The sequence below is a fragment of the Triturus cristatus genome, chromosome 4_2 (assembly GCF_964204655.1).
Source record: "Triturus cristatus chromosome 4_2, aTriCri1.1, whole genome shotgun sequence".
Classification (NCBI taxonomy): domain Eukaryota; kingdom Metazoa; phylum Chordata; class Amphibia; order Caudata; family Salamandridae; genus Triturus; species Triturus cristatus.
In genome coordinates this window covers 678,621,254-678,626,710 of record NC_140586.1, presented here as the reverse complement: position 1 = coordinate 678,626,710, position 5,457 = coordinate 678,621,254, and positions in this window count along the sequence as shown.

The following is a 5,457-nucleotide window of genomic DNA, read 5'->3' as shown; positions in this document are numbered from 1 at the left end:
TGCAAAGACAAGGATGTAAGATGCCATAACGGATATTCATAGATCTCATTTGTGGTCGGAGGGCTAGGAATTCTTTACGCCTAGCATTGGTAGCATTAGGAAGATCCTGTGAGATGAAGATGTTATGTCCTGACCAAACAACACAACGCTTTTCTCTGGCAATTTTTAGAACATGCATCAGGTCAGTGAATTCAAGAAAAAGCATAATTATGCCAAGTGGTTTGTTAGAATGAGGTTGAGGTCGACCAAGATGATGAGCTCATTGGATGTTGAGGGGAGTCGAAGATTAAAGATCGACGATGTCAGCCAAGAATTTCTTTAAAAAAGAAAGAAGATCCGGTCCCTCAATATTTTCGGGCAGGTCATACAACCAAAGATTGTTCCTTCTGTTACTATTTTCTAAGTCCTCAGTGTGGAGCTTAAGTTTATGGATTTCTTGCTCCAGCAAAGGTACATTAGTTGCCACATCTTGAAGATTACTTATACGTTGTTCCATTTCGAACATTTTACCTTCCATATTGATCCATCGGTCTTCAATCAACTGTGATTTTTCATTGGTGGCATTCATGAACAGTTTTAAAGCTCTTAGTTCATCCAGGATCGAACCTAAGACCGGATTGGAAGAAGACTGAACTGGAGATGGGGGATCATTTTTGGCGCTTTTCGGTTTGGCGCCAGATGAAGATGACTTTGTGAGAAAAATGGAATCATTGGCCACCTTCATAATATGGACTTGACGGCAAGGATGAGGATGATTTTTAAAAGAAATCCTTCCTATAAATAAGATTCTCAATATTGTGGAACACAACGAGGTTATGAAACTGTTTCACTCACAGTATTGATGTAGGTAACAGGTAAAACCAGATGATGGAGGCTGTTGAGTGGAGCAAGCTCACAAACAGATTATAACCGTCCACGGCCTTCTAGAAGTAGATAACTTGTGAGGGAATTTGAGATCAGTCAGCCTCAGCAAAAACCAGACAGTAGAAGTGAAGCCAAGTGTGAGTAGGATTAACAACACCAACCCTGAGGAATTGCCACAACACCAGTTACCTGTTACATCAAGAAAAGAGGGGTTGAAGATATTCTTTGTTCCTTCACACCATGACAGCTGGAACACTGACCTATAAAAGAGAATCCTCACATTCGAAGTAGATCACTGTGTCACATTAGCAGGAAAAAGTAGGTTCAATTGGCACTGAAGGCAAGAGGCTTCTCATGGGCAAACAAGATTTATGACACTGTTGAAGTAGAGGCATGGAGAATGCAAGGGTTGGACTTGCTTAGATATGCCTTTCTTATTTGAAGATATCATCCATTTTTTAAAAATATTGTGCAGAAACAAAGATAAGTATGGTAATTATAACATAATTACCCATTTGTTGTGTTTGCAGCAGAGCTTAATTTCCAAAGTGTGGCCTCTCCTCATGAGACACGGCCGCCGCACAAACAAAATGGCAGCCACACGCGTCAGAGAAACACAGTCGCAGCAAATGCGGCAGTAAACGGAAGAAGCGCTCACATAAGATACATCAAACACGAGCTGCCATGTATTGGGATGCGTGTACTGCCTGGAGACTGCAGGGCAGGGTCTGCAAGCAGTCGAAATCCTCTTCAGATGTTCTGCGAGGCAGCAGAGCTCAGGTGAAACCCACCATCTAGTGCAGCGCGGTAGCCACGCCCCTAGGAGGTTTATTTTTAAATGTGTGGGAGTCCGCAATTTGTTTTAATTTTGCTGTGCATTTGCTGCAAAACTAAAAAAAAAAAAAAAAAAAAAAATGAGGGACCCCTCCAACCAGGCCTTGGTGGTCAGGGTATCTGTACCCTTTCCCCTTAAGTCTTTTCTTTTTCATTTTTCTGAGGACTCTAGGGTGAGTCCTGAGCGCTAAAAGGGCTTCCACCATTTTTAGTTGAGATGGTGGCAGCCAATCAGATCTCAGCAGATTTGTCAGATCTTTGGAGGCTTAGCGTCCCTAGATAAACAACTGTTTTGAGGATTAATAGCTCAAAAACTGGTCAATGGATCTACACCACAACACAAAAAGCACTTTCTGGATCAAGATCTAGCTTCCTGCCAAATGTAGTGCATATCCGTTCAGTGGTTTGGGCAAGAAAGTTGGAAAAATGAATGGGGAAAACGTGTTTTGGGACCCTCCCTTTTTCTCTGCCTCCGCTTGACGGATCACCTCCAAACTTTCCATGCACAAACAAGTTCAAAAATAGCACTTTTTGGGAAAGATTTGTGGAGATTTGTCAAACTGCATCAAACTTATTACTAACAAAGAAAGCATTTCCTATGGCAACTATAATGATCCGAACTATAATGACCCAGTGGCGACCGACACCTCGTAAAACAAGCATTTGCAATGCAATAGGTCTCACATTAACGTGAGTTTAAGCTATTGGCATTGTCAATGACAATGCCTTTTATTTATGTTTTAAAAACAAAAAACAAAATAAAAGGCATTGTTAATTGCAAAACCAATAGCTCAAACTTGCATAAATGCGAGACCTATTGCAAGGTAAGCTAGTTAAGACTCTTTTTGGAGCCCTTAATCCATTGTGTACCCATTCAGAGCAGGCTATTTGGTGGCTATTCAGTCATTCTGCATAGTATCAACCCAATAAGGCAGGGGTTGCTAACGTAGTACCAGGAAGACTTCCCTGTAACAGGATTTCTAGATTTAGACACGACAAAGGTATATACATTTAATCTAAATAAAACTAGTTTAAATATTCAGTGTGTAACCAGAACGTTTTGCAGGTGTGGCTTTCTGTCGTACACACGACACCCCTGAGATAAGGTATCCATGTACATTTTCCCTAACTACCAAACAGATGGCAATGAAGAACTAAGTAGCTTACACTGCACAACACCATCCCTCGCCTCCCTCACTGCTGTAGTGGAGATGAATGCATCGCACACGGTGTCCCTCACTGCACTGCACCTTGCCTCCCTTTCTGCTGCAGTGAGGCTACTGCACTGCGCACTGGTACCCGCACTGTACTGCACCCATCCCTTGCCTCCCTCACTGCTGCAGTGAATGCTCATCACTGTACAGGGGGCTTCCTCATATGGCAACAGAAGGGGTGTCACTGCACTCGCGGACTACAAAACTGACAGAGCAGTGGGGCACCCATGTGCGTTTTATTTGAAACTGCCTAGGCCCTCACAGTGCAGCAGTGACCAGCGGTGACTGAACCATACCTTGCCCCTACAACACTACACCAGAGACAAGGTGCCACTGAACATGTACCTGCATTGCTCACACTACAACAGCAGCAATCAAAGTGAGGGGAGGGGCGGGGTGGAAGAGTCACTGCTCACCTAACCGAGCAGCGCTCACCAAAAAGCAGTGATGTTGTGTCTATATTCCTATCGAGCCTCCCTCACGCTGCAGCATGGGCCATAAGTTACTGCATTCATACCTCAACTCTGATACTAGCAGTGGCAGGCTGCCCTCGTACATCGAGCTCTCGCACTGCAGCAGTGATCAGATGTTACTGCATTCACTGCTCGGCTCTGACTCTGCAGCACTGATTAGCTGCCCTCGCACACACGGATCCCTTGAGTCATAGGGCAGCAGTGGGCAGTTGTTACTGCATTCATATTTCGTCTCTGTAGCATAGATTGACCCACCCGGTACGTACTTCAGGCTCTTGGGCTGTACCAGTGACCGGTGGTACTGCACTCACAGCATCAGCTCCACGTTACAGTAGCACCAAGGCTTTCCCCGTACGCTTTAAGTGATTTGCCCAGAATCACAGGATGTTGAGCCGACGCTTCGGTAGCTCTGGTTGTTACGTCACATCTCCACTTTTTTTACCTCAAACTAACATTTGCGTTAAGTAAACCTCAATATAATGCTTAATTAAAATAAATACAGCAGAGAAAACACATCAACAACTTGGCAGTCGTAATAAACATTTGCGCTGCATGGAAAAGTGTTGAAAAGAGGAGATTACTGGATCAATCCATTCACTCCTTTTCAACAATGCATGCGTGTGGGTTAATAAGAATCGTTCTAAGCTCCCTTTATGTCGGGCTGAAGCAAGCACAAGGCACTACAATACTAAAGTGATAATGTTTTGGAGAGCGCACTGCAGAAGCGGAGGGGCTCTGGGCCAGGGCCGGTTCTAGAACGGTTCAGTGGCCCAGCGCTGATATTACCCGATGAATGTGCTGTATAGAAAATATACCTGCAGGTCTGCGGGCTGTGAGGGTCAGTGAGAAGTAGGTGGGGAGCAGCGCACTGAGTACGGGGGTCACCAGTAGCACCTGGCCTGTGACAGGGGGACGGTATCATCGCAGCACACCCTGACTCCCGTTCAGTGCAGGCTTTCTTCTCAGGGCTTTATAGTTTAATTTGGCATCAGTATAGCGCTGTCCGCGGCCCATGACCCCAAAGCGCTTGTAAATGCCACAATCCTGAGAGAGGGCCCTTGTTGTGCTGCAGAGCCGAGCGACCTCGGCCGCGTTCACTGAAGCCCGCAACGCTGTCCGCGCTCATTTCACAGAGGGGAGAGTCTTTCCTCTGCAGCCCGAGTCCCGCACCAGGACTCTGACCCCACGTTTAGCTCGAGTTTAGCAAGGGTCTTCCTGAAACGGCTCGGAAGTGTGCTTTTAAGGGACGCTGGCACCTATGTGCCCGTCCTCGCCACTTCTGATTACGTGAACGGTTCAGCGGCCCAGCGCCGATATTACCCGATGAGCGAATGCGCCAAAAATGTTTTTCATTCAATAAGCATTTTAATTGCCAAGGAAGGGCTCTTCTTAAATTATTTGTAAATGCTTCCACTGTCCCTCTAAAATCATCTTGTTAAGCATTCTTCTGTCGGAGCAGCTGCGACTTGCGGGAGGTGGTGGGGATGCCTCGGGGAAATGAGGGGATTTATGGCAAACATAAAGCGCGGCCGCCGGCACAATTCTATCATCCAATGCTGCCGCTGTAGTTACAGAGGTTCGATTGAACCGAGTCACAAGAAAAAAAAGTTAAAAACAAGAAAAAACAAGAAGAGGGGGCTGGGCAGAAACACCCTGACCCTCTATGCCTGCTCAGGGTGTCCCACAGGGACCCCAGGGCCAAACAAAGCATTACCAACACTTTGTAGACGTGCCTCTCGCCGCACTGCTGGTGGGATGAGGAGGTCCCCTTGCCTTCTGAGTGCCTCAGGAGTAAAGTAGACTTCATCCCTCAAGCAGCAGTATGCCAGGAGGCGTGTTTGCAGAGTGGCGGGGAAAGGGGGTGTAGCCTCTGACCACCTCTCAGCAATCCAGCTGTGTAGGGCTCGCTAGAGGTAACAGTAGGGATAGTTGGCCCCCAGGGACCCTCAAGAGTCAAGGGGACATCATCACCCAACCAAGAGCACGCCAGGAGGTGCGTTTGCAGAGTGGTGGAGAAAGGGGGGTGGCCGTTGACCACCTCTCAGCAATCCCACTGTGTGAGGCTTACTAGA